Source organism: Pongo pygmaeus, chromosome 2 (assembly GCF_028885625.2).
Source record: "Pongo pygmaeus isolate AG05252 chromosome 2, NHGRI_mPonPyg2-v2.0_pri, whole genome shotgun sequence".
In the NCBI taxonomy this organism is placed as follows: Eukaryota; Metazoa; Chordata; class Mammalia; order Primates; family Hominidae; genus Pongo; species Pongo pygmaeus.
Window position 1 is genome coordinate 191902651 of NC_085930.1, and position 20960 is coordinate 191923610.

At 37.3% G+C, this 20960-nt stretch overlaps 1 long non-coding RNA gene and 1 pseudogene across 2 annotated transcripts in view; one reads left to right on the top strand and one right to left on the bottom strand.

Annotated features, from left to right (window-relative positions):
• Positions 1 to 3299: 3299 nt before the first annotated feature.
• The window catches only part of LOC134739136 (uncharacterized), a 32033-nt gene continuing 14372 nt past the window's right edge, over positions 3300 to 20960 (bottom strand). The window contains exons 3-5 of one of the 2 annotated variants that reach the window (XR_010125647.1): positions 14086 to 14224; positions 11260 to 11381; positions 3300 to 3432 (exon numbers count right to left, since the gene is read on the bottom strand). This is a non-coding gene — a long non-coding RNA (uncharacterized LOC134739136). Of the gene's footprint in view, positions 3433 to 7141; positions 7482 to 11259; positions 11382 to 14085; positions 14225 to 20960 lie in introns of those variants that run through there. The other variant, XR_010125646.1, reaches the window with a different exon arrangement.
• Positions 4230 to 6534, top strand: LOC134739217 (group 10 secretory phospholipase A2-like; annotated as a pseudogene).

Sequence of the window (20960 nt, forward strand, 5' to 3'; positions counted from 1 at the left end):
TCAAGTGCAGGATCTCACCAAGATTATTGTTTAGGATGAGCCTATAGTTTATGTATCAGTGATAGTCCATCTTTTATACTCTGTTTTTTAACTTTAATTTTAGAATTCAGAAATAGCCATGAACCTTCCATAGAGTCAACCTTGCACATTGAAAGCAAATTTTACATGCTGCTGTATTCACAGAAAAGCTTTGGATACTCTGGATATGTATAAAGGTTTACGAGGAAAAATTTCTAAAGCTTTAAAGGCTGTCAGTCTCATTAGTGTCAAGCCACTGATTTCTTTACCTTTTTTTTTTTAACTTTTTAAAGAAATGAAGCTCATTGGCTTTCACTCAGTAGTGTTCTCACTCCTCTATTTGTTTTGCAAGGAACTTCAAGTCTCTTCTGTATGTAATCTTCAATCTGCCAGATTGTATGCATGACTTGTGTTGGTGTTAAAAGATAATTGCTCATTTGAACATTCTAAATCTAGACTTCCATGGCAAGTTTACATTCCTCATGCAAGATAAAGTGAATGGGGAGATCATAAAACTGGAGCTATAAGGAACACTGTTTGATCATGGTAAGATCGGTTTTGTTACTTAATTACTTTGTTTAAATTCATCTGAAGAACCAGTTGTAAATATTTTAAACCTTATTAAAGAAACACTTGAAAAAAGGGCCTCAGATTTCTGCTTCTGGTAGTAAAAGAGATTAAATATTCTGAAAGATCCTGCCTCTCAAAAACAAGTAGATCCTAGATAAATCATCCTTTATTTCATTTCTGAATTAGAAAGGACAAGGGGAAATCTTCAATATCCTTCAAAAAAATAAATTTTCAAAAGGCAAGATGGTGAGCAATAATAAAAGGGGAAAATGGGCTGGCCTAAAGACAAAAGCTAATATCAGAGCTGTGTTAGCTGAACTAACTCTTGGGCTAGAAGCAAATAGAGGAACTGTATCTGAAAGTACTACTTTAAGCTAACATTCTCAAAGGACACTAAAGTATGCCAGGTCAGTATTTCCCCTGTTTCCTAGCAAAAGCAAAGTGTTTTCTGGAGAAAATTATCCCCTGTGTATTCCCACAGGATTCTCACAGATTAAAAGGAAACAAATATGAGCTCAAAACCAAAATCAGCAAATACACATTGAAAGAAGTCACCCTTATTACAAGTCACCAGTAACTAAAAATAGATTTACGCCCCTAAGCAATTCATATTTTGGAATTGTTGGATACAGAATATAAAATTGCAATCTATGAACTGTTTAAATAATGAAAGATGTGTTCATAAAATGATTGTTAAGAGACTGTCAAAAATATGCAGATTTGAAAAATAAAAACAAAAAGGACTTTTGGAAATAAATACAATAGTTGGAAAAGAAAGTTTAACAAATAGTTTAAGTTGCAGATTAGCTGTAGATGAAGAAAGAATTGGTGAACTGGATGATATATCTGAAAGAAATATCCAGGATCTAGTATAGAGAAAAAAAGGAGGAAATATTAAGATAGATTAAAAGATATAGAAGACAGAATAAAAGGCTTTAATATATATCTAGTCAGAGTCCTTGAGAGGAGAATAGAGAAAATTGAGAGCTGCTATATTTGAGGAGAAAATGAATTTTTCAGAATTGATGAAATGCAGGCCAGATATGGTGGCTCATGCCTATAATCTCAGCATTTTGGGAGGCTGAGGTGGGCAGATCACTTGAGGCCAGGAGTTCGAGAGCAGCCTGGCCAACATGGTGAAACCCCATCTCTACTAAAAAAAAAAAAAAAACAAGAATTAGCTGGGCATGGTGGTGTGCACCTGGAATCCCAGCTACTCAGGAGGCTGAGGCAGGAGAATCTCTTGAACCCAGGAGGTGGAGGTTGCAGTGAGCTGAGAGCACACCACTGCACTCTAGCCTGGGAGACAGAGTGAAACTGCATCTCAAAAAAAAAAGAAAAAGAATTGATGAAATACATATGTTCATAAGTAAAGAAAATCAATGTATCATAAGCAACATAAGTAAAAAGAAACCCATAAAGATACACATTTTAGTGAAATTGCAGACCATAAAAAACAAAAAGAAGATATTAAAAGTAATCTGAGGCTGGGCACAGTGGCTCACACTGTAATCCCAGCACTTTGGGAAGTCAAGGCGGGTGGATCACCTGAGGTCAGGAGTTCGAGACCAGCCTGGCCAACATGGTGAAACCCCATCTCTACTAAAGATACAAAAATTAGCCAGGTATGGTGGCAGGCGCCTATAGTCCCAGCTACTCAGGAAGGCTGAAGCAGGAGAATAGCTTGAACCGGGGAGGCAGAGGTTGCAGTGAGCCAAGAGTATGCCATTTCACTCCAGCCTGGGCAACAGGAGCGAAACTCCGTCTCAAAAAAAAAGTAACTTGAAGGAAAAAGAATGATGATTAACATCGCAATAGTAGCAATAGAACATAAAAGAAAGGGTTTAATAACTTTAAAATATTTAGAGAAATTAACTGTCAACTTAAAATTATGGACTCAGCAAAACCATCTTTTCATAATTAATAAGAAAATAAAGACATATTTAGTTGAACAAAAAACTAGAGTTTGGCATCAACAGATCTTCACAGAAACTTCTAAAAGATGTCCTTCAATAGAAGAAAATGATTGCAAAAGTCTAAAATGCAGAAAGAAAAAATTGGTACAAATGTAGATAATTCTAAGATGACATAATATGTATGAAAAAGAGATAAGGACAAAGAGGAAGAAGTAGAAAAAAGAAGGTGAGGAAGAGAAGGAGATATAATTTACAGGGTTTAAAAAATAAGGTATAGAACTGAAGTTTTGCTTTCAATAGCATTTGAGTCAGAAGTAGGTAGCTGATTGAAAAGTGTTATAAGATTCTTTTTATTTTTCAGATCGTTTAACTTATTGATTCACTTTAATCTTATTTAAATTTAACATGCATGATAAGATTTCAATAGTGCTAAAAGAAAATAGTGTATTATGTTTAAGTAGTAAAGGGGAAACATTTGGTGAAGAAAAAAATTTAACCAAAAAAACTAAATTAATTTTTTAAAGACAAGAAACAAGAGTGAAACAAATAGGGGAAATTTCACATTGATAGAAACAAGTCCCAATATACCAATAATCACACCAAATGTAAAAGGATTAAATACCAGTTTTTAAAAAAAAGAAAACATAGCTATACTGTTTATCATAGTCATACTTTTTAAACGTGGGAAGGTTAAAAATACGAAGACAAAAGAAATACTAGACAAATATCAAAATAATGCAGAGGCCACTACATTAATATTAGATAAAACACAAAAAAACACAAAAATTAGCCGGGTGTAGTGACGAATGCCTGTAGTCCCAGCTACTCGGGAGCCTGAGGTGGGAGGATCACTTGATCCTGGGAGGCAGAGATTGCAGCAAGCCGAGATAGCGCCAGTCCACTCCAGCCTGGGTGACACAGTGAGATCCTGTCTCAAAAAGAATGTAAGACAAAGAGCATTATTGGAAATAGAGAAGTGTACTATATATTGATTATAGTTTTCAATTCACTATGTGATTATAGCCATTTTAAACCCAGATATATATAAGAAAATTGCCTCAAAATCATTGTAGGATATTTTAACACACCTCTAGTAATTATTGACAGCTTAGAAGATAGGAAATTAATACAAATAAACAATATTTAAACAATATACATAAAAAGGGATTGGTATGAATATAATTAACATATTTAGAATTGTGCCCCTAACAACTAGAGAATACACATTCTTCTCAACACAGAAGCAATGTTTTCAAAAATCAACCACTTAAACACAGCCACACAGCAAGTCTGAACACATCTCAAAGGATAAGTATCATAAATACCATATTCTCTGGCAACAATACCATCAAAAAGGAAAAAAACAAAAACACAGATTTGATGGATGACTTCAAGCCACACATTCGAGAAGTTTTAATCAGAATAACTACAAAGAAAAGTATAACCTAGCACATCAGCATAAAACAGCTGAAAACCAAAAACAAGAAGCAAATTTTTAAAGCAGTCAAAAGAGATACTATCTTCAAAGAAGCAACAGTAAAATAAGCAGCCATCTTCTCAACAGAAACCATGAATGTCAGAAGACAAAGTGCTAAAAGAAAATAACAATAATGTAGCATTTCATATTCACCAAGAATACCCTTCCAAGGTAAAAGCAAAAGAAAGATAGTTTCAGACCTACAAAGTGTGGGTGAATTTGTCACTAACAGACCTGCATTATGGGAAATGCTAAAGGGCGTTCTTCAGGCAGAATTAAATGGTCAGTGGTCCCAGATGGAAGCTCAAAGGTGCAAGAAGAAATGAAAACCAACAGGGAAAATAATATAGAAGCAAATATAAATGAATATTTACAATATAAAACAATAAGAATATTGCTTTGTGGGGATATAGATATAGATATGACAGTAATAGCACAGAAGTCAACAGAACAGGTAGAGTGAAAATGTTTTTCAGTGTTTGTGATTAACACAGCCGTTCTCAAAGTGTAGTCTCCAGGTCTGCATTTGCATCACCAGTGTCACTTAGGAAATTGTTGGAAATGCAAATTCTCATGCCTCACCCCATGCCTGCTAAATCAGAAACCCTGATGACAGAACCCAGCAATCTGTGCTTTAACAAACCCTTAAGGCAATTCTGATGCATGTTCAAGTTTGAGAACCACTGGCCTGGGAAATAACAAAAGTGACAACTTACATGGATGTTTAATAAATTGAGTAACATGTTATCTCTGTGGCAACCACTAAAAAGTCATAAAATAATATATAATTACTTAACCAAGGAAGAGGGGACTACAATAATAAAAAATACTTAATCAAAATAAAAAGCAAGAACTTTGAAAAATGAGCAGAGGCAATTCAGTGGAGAAAGGACAGTCTTTTCAACAAATGGTGCTGGAACAACTGGGGATATGAAAAAAAAAAAAAAAACCCTAGACACAGACCTTATACCTTTCACAAAATTTGACTCTAAGCAGATCATAAACCTAAACATTAAAACACAAAACTGTAAAACTTCTAGAAGATAACAGGATAAAATAGAGGTGACTTTCGGTTTGGTGGTGTGTTTTTAGATACAACACTAAAAGCACAATCCATGAAAAAAATTAGCAAGTCAGACTTTATTAAAATTAAAAACTCTTCAAAACACACTTTGCTCTGCCATTGATGGCATCCGTAAGACTCAAGGCAAAAGGAACTCCACAAGTACTCTAGTTGATAAAGTTTTTCCCCATAGAGGTATGGATTAAGAATTCTAGTACTGCCTGATACTGCTATACATGTATACAGGAATTGAACAATTAAGTAAATGGATAGCAGATGATAGGAGGCCGTTTTCTCACTGTTGAAGTAGGGATTTATAGATAAGGAAAAGGAGGGGAGTAGAAGGATGAATGTGGTAATGGATTCGAACTAGAAACATCAGCAAGAACTTCTATAATAATTAACAATATGGAAACAGATGGTTACACATAGAAATATTTATAAATATGTGTATATATACAAGGTAGTATGCATACATATATTTAATTGCTCTGTCAGGTGAGGAGCCTGCAGAAAAAACTACATCTCAATAGCAATGAACACACCTAGCACCCAGATCTTGGTTCCCAACATTATTCTCCAAAATAAAGGAACCAGGGCTCCTTGGAGAAATGAGTGACTAGGACTGGGGTAGGAAATATACAAGATGAGCCTGGAGTGTCTTATAGTGCTACAAGTAAGAAACTGCATTCTCTCTCCCTTACTCTGTCTCTCTTCTTCTCTCTCTTTCTCTCTCTCTCTCTCTCTCTCTCTCACACACACACACACACACACACACCCCACACAATTTAATGAGAGTATCTCAAAGGGGCTCAGGACAAAAAGCTCCCAATAGCCAAAGCTAGAAGGATTTAAGCAATGAAATAAATAGTTTTGGATTAGAGCCCAGAGTATAAAACGCATATCCATGAGCTCAGATTTGATATAAATATATGATTAAATAAGTTAATAAATGCAGGAAAAGAAACAAATATTCAGTACAAAAAAAGAATTCCAAATAAATTATATTGATACGGTGACTAGGTTGGCCAGGCTTGGTGACTACACTGGCCCGGCTACACCGTTCCACACCTCCCACTGTCGGATTGGGCTGCTACCTCTGTGCCTGCCAGTCATGTTATTAATACTTCTGCCACTGCTGTCACTGCTGCTGCTGCTGCTGGGAACTGGCCCTGGGTCCCGCCAGGCCTCCAAGAGGTCACACGTGCACCGACGTGGGATCCTGGAACTGGCAGGAACTGTGGGTTGCATTGACTCCTGAACCCCACTTACCTATATGAAATACAGTTGCTACTGTGGCCTGGGAGGCCATGGCCAGCACCGGGATGCCATTGACTGGACCAGCAGAGAACAAATGCCAAAAACTCTCGTGCAAGTGTGACCAGGAGATTGCTAACTGCTTAGCCCGAACTGAGTACAACTTAAAGTACCTCTTCTACCCCCAGTTTCTGTGAAAGCAGGACTCGCCCAAGTGCGACTGGCTAGCTTGACTTGAAATGCTCCTTTGCACAAGGAAATAAAACTCCTTCTCGCTAATGAAAAAGTATTATATTGATACTTCACCCTAATGGAGGGGGAGCATAACTTGCCACTCCTTAAGGAACTTCCATCCAAGGAGTACAGTTAGAAGAGGGAAATTTAAGTGAGTATTTTTATGATAGGGACACTCAAGAAACAGTAACCCAACCAAGTGATCAAGGTCAATATCAACCGTCATAAATCACATTGATAATCTTGATATCATGTGTGATGAAAATGAAAGTTTTCTTCTATGATAAACCCATAACCCCAGTCTAATTGTGAGAAAAACATCTGTCAACCTAAATAACAGAGAGGGAGACTCTCTAAAAGAAAATGATGTTTATTTGGGAATAAGCGTTGCCATGGCAATAAGCAGCCAATAGTAAACTATATGAGTATTCAGCGAAGTAACAGAAGAAAAAGGCTTTTAGAGGAAAAATGAGGATTATACAATTGTTACGACACTATTATCCTTGGCTACAAGCATCAATAAGAAGAGTGGCACTAGTCTGAGGTTGAACAGGAAGTTGCTGGGCAGATGTCCTCACAGGGGTACTTCTTTGTATATAGTTGCAATGGGTTTGTGCAAGGTTGTGGTTTCTGCAGTCTTCTGTGATAGTTCTTGTTACCAGGCATCTGGGCGTGAGAAACTTCCCTTCGAGACCTTCCCTGGGTCTCTTTGTCAGGAATTTTAATGCAAGTGACTCCATTTTGATTCTGACAACTTTCGCATAATCAATAGATTTGTGAAATTTATTCTAATCATATTGGAATTTTACAAATTCCAACAGAGGGCATCCTACAGTATACCAGACCAGTATGCCTCAAAACTTATCAAGGTCATTAAAAGCAAGGAAAATCAAGAGGAATCAGGAGACATGAACATTAACTGTAATGTAGTATCTTGGATGAAATCCTGGAACAGAAAAACAAGATTAGGTAAAAACTAAGGACATTTGGGAAAACTATGGACTTTAGTTAGTAATAATGTACCAATATCAATGTATCAATTTTAACAAATATAATGACTAATATAAGATGTTAATAATCAGAGAAACTGGGGGTACATAGGAACTCTGTACTATCTGTTCAATTTTCCTGGAAACCTAAAACTATTCTAAAATAAAGTTTCATTTTTTAAGGCAAGATGAGAGAAAAATAACATTGACTAGATGAGAAAAATGGAAAGCATATGGTAAGATGGTAGACATAAATGCTTAATCAGTAATTGCATTAAGTGCAAAGAGATTAAATTCTTTCCATTAAAAAAACAAATATTGTCAGGCTGAATTTTCAAAAACTTTTATATGTTGCTTATAAAAGAAAACTTTAAAAAAATGCACAGAGGTGGCTCATGCCTGTAATCTCAGTGCTTTGGGAGGCCAAGCAGAAGGATGGCATGAGACCAGGAGTTGGAAAACAGCCTGGGCAATGTACTGAGACCTTGTCTCTACAAAAAAAAGTTAAAAATTAGCTAGACATGGTGGTACACATCTGCAGTCATAGCTACTCAGGAGGCATAGGTAGGAGGATTTCTTGAACCCGGCAGTTTGAGGCTGCAGTGAGCCCTGATCACACCACTACACTCCAACCTGAGCAATACAGCAAGACCCCAACTCAAAAAAAAAGATACAGAAAGATTAAACATGAAAGAATGAGAAACGATATGTCATGCGAATATTAACCTACTATCAAAAATGCTTAGTAGGAAAAAGAAACCAGATATATATTTTTCCACCATTTTACTTTCAATATTTCTGTATCTTTATATATAAGGTCGATCTGTTTGGGATGTACTAGATTAGATAGAGTTTAAGACAATAATTTACTGAAAATAAAATGAACGTTTCACAATAAGGAAAAGGTCAGTTCACCAAGAAGACATGGTAATTTGCAGTCTGTAACTACCTAGTAACATTGCCTCAATGTGTATTAAGCAAAAATTGACAGCATTAAGAGGAGAAATAAACACATCCATAAGCAGTGAGTTTTTAAAATACCTATCTCAGTATTGCTAGGACAGGCAGGCAAAAAAGGGGTAAGGATATAGATTATCTTAAATATATGGTTAACAACTTGAACTTAGTAAATATAAATAGAAAACCACCCCCACAAATGCAGAATATAAATTGTACACACGGAATGATACAAAAATTGACTGGCTGTTCTACCATAAATTGCATCTTAACAAATTTTAAAATATTAAATTAGAATATATTCTCTGACTACAGAGGGAAAAAACTAGAAATAAGTAACAAAAATGATTAGTAGGAAATGTCAATATGCTTATAAACTAAACAGTACAGTTCTAAATAATCTAAAGATCAAAGAACAAATCACAATGAAAATTAGAAAATATTTTCAATTGAACAATAAATAAAACACATTTCAAAACATGTAGGCTACATACAAAACCAGGCTTACAAGAGAAATTTGTAGCTTTAAATACATACATTAGTAAATAAATTAAGAATTAATTATCTAAGCATTTATTCTCAAAGAGCTAGGAAAAGAACTGCAAAATATTCCCAAAGAAAATTGAAAGATGAAAATAATAAACATAAAAACAAATTGATCTAATAGAAAACAGATGTACTATATAGAAATAAGATAAAACACACAAATTATAAAATCTAGGAATGAAAGAGGAGATATTACTATAAATACTACAGACATTTTAAAATTAATTTAAAAGATATAATAACTTATGCCAATAAATTTGACAATTTAAGTGACACACATGGACAAATTCCTTAGAAAATATAATTTACCAAAAGTGACACAAGAACAAATAGAAAAGTTTTCTTTGTGGGATTTTTTTTTTTACAATATATTCCATTTCTTTAATAGGTAGAGGACTATTTGAGTTATTTGTGTCTTCTTTCATAAGCTTTGAATTTTAAGCTGTCAAGAAATTTGCCTATTTCATTTAAGTTGTCAAATTTATAAGCTTACAGTTGCAAGTGATATTTATTATCCTTTTAATGTCTGTAGGGTTGGTAATGATGTCCCTTTTGTATACCTGATATTGGCTATTTGTGTCTTCACTCTTTTTTTTTTTCTCAATCAGTTTGGCTAGAGGTTTACCAGCTTTACTAATCTCATCAAATAACCAACTTTTGATTTCATTGATTTTCTCTATTGTTTTTATGTTTCCTATTTCACTGACTTCTGTTCTTATCTTTACTGTTATTCTGCTCACTGCTCACTTTGGGCTTGATTTTCTCTTCTTTTTCTATTACTTTTTGGGTTTTTTTTAGAGAGAGAGATGGGCTCTCACTATGCTCTCAAACTCCTAGGCTCAAGCAATCCTCCTGCCTTGGCCTACCAAAGTGCTAGGATTACAGGAATGAGCCGCTGCACCTGGTCTCCCTTTTTTTTTTATCATTAAGGTGGGAGCTGACAAAGGACATCTACAAAAGAAACTTAAAATTAATATCATATTTAATGATTAAAAACTGAATGATTTTCCCTTAAGATCAGGAACAACACAAGGATGTCCACTCTCACTATTTCCATTCCATATCATAGTGCAGATTGAGTGGAATAAAGCAAGAAAAAGAAATAAAAGACATACAAATTACAAATAAAGAAATAAGCCTATCTCTATTTACAGAAACCATAATTTTCTATGTAGAAAATCCTAAAGAATCTATTTTTAAAAAAAACTAGAAACCATGAGTTTAGTAAGGTTTCAGGATATAAGATCAATATTTTAAAATATTAATTGCATTCTATATAATAGCAGGGAAGACTTAGAAATTGAAATTTTAAAGCAGAATTACTTACAGTAGGATCAAAAAAAAAAAAATACTTACACTGGGCGCAGTGGCTCCCACCTGTAATCCCAGCACTTTGGGAGGCCAAGGTGGGCAGATCACAAGGTCAGGAGATCGAGACCATTCTGGCTAACATGGTGAAACCCTGTCTCTACTAAAAATGCAAAAACAAAATTAGCCGGGCGTGGTGGCGGGCACCTGTAGTCCCAGCTACTCGGGAGGCTGAGGTGGGAGAACGGCGTGAACCTGGCAGGCAGAGCTTGCAGTGAACTGAGATCGTGCCACTGTACTCCAGCCTGGGCAACAGAGTGAGACTCCATCTCAAAAAAAAAAAAAAAATTACTTAGAGATAAACCTAAAAAATAGTGTAGAAGCTGCACACTAAAAAGCATAAAACATTACTAAGAAAAATTAAAGAACTACATAAATGTACTGAGTTGACAGATCAGGATACTCTATATTGTTCAGGTATCAATCCTTGCCTAATAGATCTACAGATTCAATGCATATCCAGTCAGTATCCTCTCAGGTATTTATTTAAAGAAATAATCAAGTTTATTGCTATATTTATACAGAAAGAAAATTAAAAACGAAGAATAACCTATTTTCCCACCAGGCATCCACAGACTTCCTATACTCATATTTCATACTATATTTAGGATTTAGAATTTCCCCTAACTAAATTCATTTGCTCTATGCTCATTGCTTAATATACTGTACATTGGATGATTGTACATTTTTTAAACCACATACAATCATATTTTATTAAAAGCAATGATTGACATAAATACATTCGATTAAAATAATTTTTTGTTTGGCCTGTTGGGAAGAATCAAGAAATTCACATATCAATATATAAATTTACCACATAACCCTTTATCTCAAAAAGAAAAGTGTGAATCTATATTTCCTCACTTGTAAGCAATAGAAGTAATGAGGATATTCTTCTGCACATTTTGCCCAGCAGCTTCTGTCACTAACATCTGCTGCTCTTTATATGATGCTTATGTGAAGATATGTGCCAGTTATGGTAAGCTCTATGAAAAAAAGGAAGATAGAACATGTGTGAATCAAAACTGTAAAATATGAATATCAGGATCCTATTTTTAAAGCACTGCCTATGTCTTATTTCATCACGCATTTACCTCTAGTTTTGACTTCACCTATTTATGCGAATGTTTCTGCAGAGTAATTAACCAAAATCCATGTCATTTGGCCTCTTCACCCCGTACATTCTGCCAACACTTACTTGACCCGATCATCTCCCACATCCTGTGTGTGGCATGTCTCCAAAGCCTCCTAGAAATTCAGGGTTGATTTCTGCTGCACCTATTTGATTAGCTCATTTTGCAAGTTTCTGGGTCGATGCAGACGATCACAAAGCCCGCTTGGCCAAGGGACAGAAATCAATAAGGAGGGAGACAGCAGGAACGACAGGGGTTGGGTTCAGAAACCTTGCCACACAGTGCGCTGGCTTTGTTGAGCTTCATGGCACAGGCCCATGTTCTGTAAACTTTTCATCTGCACACAAATTGCATTTCACAGCAATACTAAAAGGGTGGGTTACTGATAGTGTATGTGGGAGCTATGTGCACAAATCCTGTTATCAGATAATGGGATTACCATGCATGCCTCCTGAGCATGCTTTGAAAGTTTACTCCCGAATCTACATATACAGCCATGGGCCAGCCATCTTATAGCACAACAAATAAAATTGCTGCCAAATCACTTTTAAAATTGCTATTATCGTCATTATTTCTGTCATCACTTCTGAGTCGGGCTGTAGCAACAGCCATATCCAGGTAAGCACTATTTTCATCACACCCCCACACACCCTGAGTAACACCAGATTGTTTCTTAGTGTTTGTTCTGAAGCCCATAGAAAACTATAGGCCTTGAGGAAATAAAGAAGAAAAATCAATAGGGAAAAAAGAAAATACTGGGTATTTTAGCAACAAGGATAAGATGTCTTCTACAAAACTTATAACCAAAAAAACTATTTTAAATGGTCATTTACCATTCATGTTGTCACTGGCTTTGGTGTAAGTTTTCACTTAGTCTTAGGTTATAGGCGGCACAGGTGCAGGTTCCAGCTTGTACCCATTTCAAAAATTTCATGTCCAAGACTTTTGCCCTCCTGTGGCTAAAAAGACCTCATACTGTGCTCCAACTTCACTACTCCAGGTGGAGAAATTGTTCTGTGTGGGGAGACCAGGCCATAATCCTCAGGACTATGGTAACTATTGATCAGAATCCCTGAACCAACAGTCATAATGCACAATCTATCTATTAAAATAAAACTTTTTTTTTATTTTTTGAGACAGAGTTTGCTCTGTCACCCAGGCTGGAGAGCAGTGGCACAATCTCAGCTCACTGCAACCTCCACCTCCTGGGTTCAAGCTATTCTGTCTCAGCCTCCCGAGTAGCTGGGATTACAGGCATGCACCACCACACCCAGCTAATTTTTGTATTTTTAGTAGAGATGGGGTTTTACCATATTGGCCAGGCTGGTCTCGCTCTCCTGGTCTCAAATGACCCACCTGCCTTGGCCTCCCAAAGTGCTGGGATTACAGGTGTGAGCCACCATGCCTGGCCAAAAGAAAAACTTCAGACAGGCAGGAGCAATGGCTCACGCCTGTAATCTCAGCACTTTGGGAGGCCGAGGTGGGAGGATCACCTGAGGTCGGGAGTTTGAAACAATCCTGGCCAAATGGCAAAACCCTGTCTCTACTAAAAATACAAAAAAAAAAAAAATTAGTCAGGCATGGTGGTGTGGACCTGTAGCCGCAGCTACTTGGGAGGCTGAGGCAGGAGAATAGCTTGAACCCAGGAGGTGGAGGCTGCAGTGGGCCAAGATTACACAACTGCACTCCAGCCTGGGTGACTAAGCAAGACTCTGTCTCAAAAAGAAAAAAAAGAAAGAAAAACTTTAGACAAATTAAGAAAGTTAAATTGAGCAAAGAACCATTTAAGAATTGGGCAGCCCCTAGAATTAGATTAGGTTCAGAGCAACTCCAGGACTGCCACATGTTTCAGATCATATTTATGGACAGAAAAAGGAAAGTGATGTACAGAAACAGTTGGATTGGTTATAGCTCAGCATTTGCCTCATTCGAATAAAGTTTGAACAGTTGGCCCCTTTGATTGGCCAAAACTCTGTGATTGGTATAAGAGGTAGGTTATAGTCTGTTTACACATTCAGCTAGGTTACAGTTCACTATGTATGGAGAACCCTTTAAGCTGAACTTAAAATATATAAGGAGGCAGCTTTAGGCTTGACTTAATTTAACAATTCCTCCTTTTGGTTAATCTCTCAAAACTGATTTTTTTTAGAGATTTTTTGAACCCTTTGAAAACTTTAGGCATTGATATCACTCTGTCACCATCATAAATGGACTTATTTGGTCTCAAATCCCACTAACAGTGGATTCTGTAAGGTGGGAATAAACAGAACAATAGAAAAAAAACTGATTAACATCAGGCTACTTCAGCCTATTTTTTTGTAATGGCTAGAGGAGACTTCTTTATTATGCTGGAATCTCCTGTTTTCAGGAGGGAAAAAAAACTGATCTGTTTTAGGATGCACCTGCTTCCTCAAAGTTTCCGTTTGATTACATCATATTTAGCATGAGTGACTCCATTTTGGTTTGGTTTGTTGGGGCCTCGTGCACAAGCTCAGTCCAAAATAATGGCTACTCATAATTTTGTTCAACAATTCCCCCCTTTTGGTCAGGTTCTTACCTGGGTGAGAATATGACAAAAATGTAAGGCATTACCACCACTTTGTTACCATCATTTTGGGTTTCCAGTCTCAGCATGTCATTCATAAGTTATGGTGTCCTTGTGATTATGCATTTCTTTGAGTTTTTGTCATTCCAGTCTAAGAGAAACAATTTGACATTTTATGGATAGCTGTGTGCAAATATTTACAACTTTCAAGAAAATACAGCACACTGGGGAAACTACTATCATGACATGACCATCAGGAGGTCCAAGAGTTTGGAGTATGGTCCTTAGCCAGGGTCCCCATGAACCAAACCAAGTGAAATCAAGTAGATCAAAGAAAGAGCCAAATGAGGAGTCTACTCATTTTAACTGAGCAACCCCTGCAATCAAGTCTCTGCAATGCCTGTGTATTCATCCACGTGCAACAAGAATGTCAGCAACTGCATAGATTCTTCCATTTTCAGCCAGTAGGTAATCTAGAACAATTCTATTATCTAACACATCTATAGCAAGAGAATTTAAAGAAGTCTGTTATGCAACCATAGCTTTTGCAGTAAGATCTGCTATAAAGCCTATTACGAGGAATAAATTTTTAATTTTACATCATTTACTCCAAATCATGGAAAAATAGACCTAAAAAATGATGCCAATTCAGAAGTGTGAAGGCCTCTTGGCAATGTTCTCTTTAACCTCTGATAAAGGTTAAGAGGAGTGAAGCCTATTCTGTTTCTCACTGATTATGGCGTGCAACATATCAAAGATTTTTCCCTCAAATGCAATTTTATTTATTTGGAAATTATTCAGGAATGCAAATAAATCCTTTTTACATATTTATACTTAATGGATCATTTTTACTACAAATCATATGATGAGAAATACAGTATTTGTATAGATAAAGATAAATATACAATTTAGTGAGTGATATATCTGATGAGCATATAGTTCTACCTCAGTGAGTTTCTGGGGTTTTTGTTGTTGTTGCTGTTTTGTTTCATTTTGATTGTTTTTTGAGGCAGAGTCTTGCTCTGATCATGCCAGACTGGAGTACAGTGGCGTGATCACAGCTCACTGCAGCCTTAACTTTCTGGACTCAAGCAATCCTCACACCCTACCCTTGCACATAGCTGGGACTACAGGTGCGCCACTACACTCAGCTAATTTTTTTATTTTTTGTAGAGATGAGGTCTGACTATATTGGCCAGGTTGGTCTTGACTCCTGGGCTCAAGCAGTCCGCCCACCTTGACCTCCCAAAGTGCTGGGATGACAGGTGTGAGCCACCATGCCTGGCCCTCACTGAGTTTTAATTTGCGTGGTCTTGATTACTAATGAGTCTAAATGCCTTTACATATATTTATTGGCCATTTGGATATTCTTTCTCATGCACTGTCTGTTCCAGTCTTTGCATTTTCCTATTGGGTTGGCTTTCTTTTCTTATTGAATTGTAGATCTTTCTATATTTGGGATATGAGCCCTTTGTCTGTTAGATGTGTTACAAGTATTTTCTCCCTGTCTGTGACTTTCCTTTTCATTCTCTTGATGTGCCTTAATATGTCTTCTGACACATATAGTAAAATTAAACAATCTTTTTTTCCCCAAGCGCCATTGAAAAATATCTTTCTCTAGCCCATGAGCATAAAGAAATTCTTTTTTTTTTAATTGCTTTATTTCCATAGGTTATTGGGGAACAGATGGTATTTGGTTACATAAGTTCTTTAATGGTGATTTATGAGATTTTGGCGCATCCATCACCTGAGCAGTATACACTGCACCCTATTTGTAGTCTTTTATCCCTCGCTCCCCTCCCACCCTTCCCCCCTCAAGTCCCCAAAGTCCGTTGTATCATTCTTATGCCTTTGTGTCCTCACAGCTTAACTCCTACATATCAGTGAGTACATATGATGTTTGGTTTTCCATTCCTGAGTTACTTCACTTAGAATAATAGTCTCCAATCTCATCCACGTCACTGCAAATGCCATTAATTCATTCCTTTTTATGGCTGAGTAGTATTCCATCATATATGTATATACCACAGTTTCTTTATCCATTTGTTGATTGGTGGGCGTTTGGGTTTGTTCCACATTTTTGCTATTGTGAATCGTGCTGCTATAAACATGCATGTGCAAGGATCTTTTTCATAAAATGACTTCTTTTCCTCTGGGTAGATAGTAGTGGGACTGCTGTATCAAATGGTAGTTCTACTTTTAGTTCTTTAAGGAATCTCCACACTGTTTTCCATAGTAGTTGTACTAGTTTACATTCCCACCAGCAGTGCAGAAGTGTTCCGTGACCACCACATCCACGCCAACATCTACTGCTTTTGATTTTTTGATTATGGCCATACTTGCAGGAGTAAGGGTGATATCACATAGTGGTTTTGATTTGCATTTCCCTGATCATTAGTGATGTTGAGCATTTTTTCATGTTTGTTGGCCATTTGTATATCTTCTTTTGAGAACTGTCTATTCATGTCTTTAGCCCATTTTTTGATAGGACTGTGTTTTTCTTGCTGATTTGTTTGTGTTCGTTGTACATTCTGGATATTAGTCCTTTGTACAATGTATACATTGTGAAGATTTTCTCCCACTCTGTGGGTTGTCTGTTTACTCTGCTGACTGTTCCTTTTGCTGTGCAGAATCTCTCTAGTTTAATTAAGTCCCAGCTATTTATCTTTTTTATTGCATTTGCTTTTAGGTTCTTGGTCAAGAAATCCTTGCCTAAGCCAATGTCTAGAAGGATTTTTCCAATGTTATCTTCTAGAATTTTCATAGTTTCAGGTCTTAGATTTAAGTCCTTAATCCATCTTGAGTTGATTTTTGTATAAGGTGAGAGATGAGGATCCAGTTTCATTCTCCTACATATGGCTAGTCAATTATCCCAGTACCATTTGTTGAAAAGGGTGTCCTTTCCCCACTTTACATTTTTGTTTGCTTTGTCAAAGATTAGTTGGCTGTAAGTATTTGGGTTTATTTCTGGGTTCTCTATTCTGTTCCATTGGTCAATATGCCTATTTTTATACCAGTACCATGCTGTTTGGGTGACTATGGCCTTATAGTATAGTTTGAAATCAGGTAATGTGATGCCTCCAGATTTGTTCTTTTTGCTTGGTCTTCCTTTGGCTATGTGGGCTGTTTTTTGGTTCCATATTAATTTTAGAATTGTTTTTTCTAATTCTGTGAAGAATGATGGTGGTATTTTGATGGGCATTGCATTGAATTTGTAGATTGCTTTTGGCAGTGTGATCATTTTCACAATATTGATTTTACCCATCCATGAGCAGGGGATGTGTTTCCATTTGTTTCTGTTGTCTATGATTTCTTTCAGCAGTGTTGTATTCCCAGGTCAATGGAGCTATGATCCTAGAAGGATTGTGGCTATCTCCACTATGTCATGCAAGTTGTCAGGGAAGTTGGGGAAAGCTGGCAGTCACAGCCCTCACCCAGCTTCCCTGCAATCTGAAGGGCCAGTCTCATTCCCACCGTTCCCCCACCAACAGCACAGAGTCTGTTTCCAGGCTGTGGGCAAGCAGGGCTGAGAACTTGCCCCAGGCTACCTGCCTCTCAGCTGCAGAAACAAGTATGGATTTCCTTCTTCCCCACCTATGGAGTCTGCACACTGGAGTCACGCCCTCCCCTGAGTTCTGGCCAAAAGGCTTCTCAATTAGTTCAAATTGTTACAGAGTTCAGCTGGAGATTTCCTTCTCCCTGTGGCCTTTTCCCAGGGCCTCTAGCCGCCCTCCCAAAGGATCCCTGTGAGGCCAGGAAGGAATGGACTTCCTGGGGACCCAGGAGCTCCCAGCGCCTTTCCCGCTGCTTCCTCTACCTCTGTATTTTGTTCAGCTCTCTAAATTGACTCAGCTCCAGGTAAGGTCAGAACCTTCTCCCTAATCTAGACCTTCAGTTTCCCTAGTTGGGGGGTGTGTTCGGGAGTAGATGATCTCCCTCTCCCACTTCCACAGTTTGGGCACTCACAGTATTTGGGGTGTCTACTGGGTCCTGCAGGAGCAGTCTGCTTCCTTCAGAGGGTCTGTGGGTTCTCTCGGGTTTCCTGGTTTATTCCTGTAGTCGTTCTGGAGCTAAAATTCACAATGCGAGCCTCCACACACTGCTCTGTCCGTCCGAGTCAGAGCTGCAATCTAGTCCTGCCTCCTGTCCCAAGATAGTCTTTTAAATCATCTACAAAATCTTTATTGTTTTGCATTTGACATCGAGAAGGTCTACCTTTCACCTAAAATGTGTATGGGTCATAGTGTACATTATGGGTCCAATATCTTTTTTATTCTTTCCTTTTTCTCTTTTTTTTTTTTTTGGCATTTATGGCTTCCTTGTCCTAGCATCTTTTATTCTTTTATTGAAAAGATAGTCCTTTCCCTACTGCTCCACAGCAGTAATCAATATAATTAATTCACAAGTATAAATATTAGTCTTAAGCTCTCTATTTTGTTCATTTGTCTATCTATTATTAAACCAAATGATGCTTCATAATTACTAATGCTTTTAGGTCTTGGTATCAAGTAGAGCAAGTGTTCCCACATTAGTCTTCTTCCTGAAGAGTATCCCAGCTATCCTTGGCCCTGTGCAGTTCCATATACATTTTGGGATTAGCTTGTCAAGTTTACACACACACAGAGAAAAACATTCTTGCTATTTTTGACTGGGATTACATCGCATCTGAAGATTAATTTGAAGAGAATCAATATTCTTTAAATGTTGAGACATCAACTCCATATATATTCAATTATTTAAGTTGCCTTTATTTTTTCTTATTAAATTTTATAATTTTCACAAGGGTTCTGCACATTTTTTAAAGATTTATACCTAGGTACATGACTTCTTATGCTATTTTGAATGCTATTTTTTATTTCATTTTCTAAATATTGATTGCTGATTATAGACTTGCAATTAATCTTTACACTGACTTTGCATCCACTGCTGAATTTGGTTATAAATTCTAATAACGTATTCATAGATTCTTTTGGATTGTCTGTTTTACCATCATATCATCTTCAAATAATGACAGTTTTGTTTCTCTCCAATCCTTGTATTTCTCTCCCTCCACCCCGCGTCCCCTTATCTTACTGCTCTAGTGCTGAGCTAAAATTCTGAATAGAAATAGTGGTAGTGGGCTTCCTTGTATTTTTTCTGATTGTCTCATTTGCACCCATGGAATTTTTGTTTATAGAGGTGAGTGAGTGACAGCACAGAGAGATTAATGCCAGTGAAGAATAATTTATTTTCCAGGAAAACGGGACATGTTACACCACACAGGCCCACTTGGGGAGCACCAGGTGTGGTCAGGAGGCAGCAGCAGAAGCAGGGGAAAGCCTAGGCCAGAGCCTGTATTAGGCTTCCTTGGGAAAGGCAAGGCAGGGCAGAGTCAGCAGTTTAGGAATGGCAAATTTGAGTAAAAATCAGCAGGCTTTGGGGTATAGGGAGATCTCTAGTTGTCTGGTACCTGGCCCTGCGATGATTTAAGGCAGGGGAAATATTGGTGTGGTGTGTGAGAGTTTGATAAAGGGGAGTGGTTGGTTTGCATTTTAGAGGCCTGCTCCCAAGTTGTTTACTATTTTGAGAAATTAGCTAGCCCTGGGAGGGCAGTCTCTCCTTGGCCAGCAACATTTTTAAGAAGTCAAGACATCATAAGATACAGAAAATAAAAACATAATAAACACTGATCCAAAAGAGAAAGCTTCCATCATTCCACTCAGGGTTTTTATTTTGTTTTAGATATCCTTTATCCTAAAAAGGTTCTTTTCTATTCCTCAGTTTTCAACAGTGTTTTTCCTAATTATGAACAGATGTTGCATTTTATCAAATATTTTTTCCTGAATCAATTGATTATATGACTTTCCTCATATCTAGCAATAAGAATATTCAATTTATTGAACTTTTAACTTTAACCAATATTTTTATTTCTGAGAATAAACCCAACTTGGTCATGATGTGCTCATTTTTATACATTGTTAGATTTGGTTTGTCAACATTTTGTTAGAATTTTTGCAACTGTACTTATAAGAGAAATTGGTCTGTTTTTCCTTTTTTTGTGCTGTCCCTATTGGATATTGGTACAAGGTTATGTTAGCCTCCTGCAATTAGTTGAAAAGTATACCTCAGAAATATTTACCAAGAAAGAGTTGGCCGGGTGCAGTGGTTCATGCCTATAATCCCAGCACTTTGGGAGGCTGAGGTAGGCGGATCACTGGAGGTCAAGAGTTCAGGACCAACCTGGCCAACATGGTGAAATCCCATCTCTACCAAAAATATAAAAACTTAACCAGGCATGGTGGCACACACCTGTAATCCCAGCTACTTGAGAGGCTGAGGCAGGAGAATTGTTTGAACCCAGGAGGCAGAGCTTGCAGTGAGCCAAGTTCGTGCCACTGCACTCCAGCCAGGGCTACAGAGTGAGACTCTGTCTCAAAAAAAAGGCCAGGCGCAGTGGCTCACGCCTGTAATCCTAGCACTTTGGGAAGCCGAGGCAGGTGGATCACTTGAGGTCAGGAGTTCGAGACCAGCCTAGTCAACATGGTGAAACCCCGTCTCTACTAAAAACACAAAAATTAGCCGGACATGCTGGCAGACGCCTATAGTCCCAGCTCCCCTGGAGTTGGAGCTTGCAGTGAGCCCAGATCACGCCACTGCACTCCAGCCTGGGCAACAGAGTGAGACTCTGTCTCAAAAAAATAAAATAAAATAAAAATAAAGGGTTAATAGAATACTGGCATTTTTTTCCTTGTTTGGTAGAACTGTCCAATTAAGCCAGTCAGGCCTAGAATCTTCTTTACAGGAATAACTTTAACTTGGATTTCATTGCTTTAATAGTTATAAAAGTATTTCAATTTTCTATTCTTTTTTGTATCAATTTTGATGTCAGTAAGTTTGTGTCAGTTTTT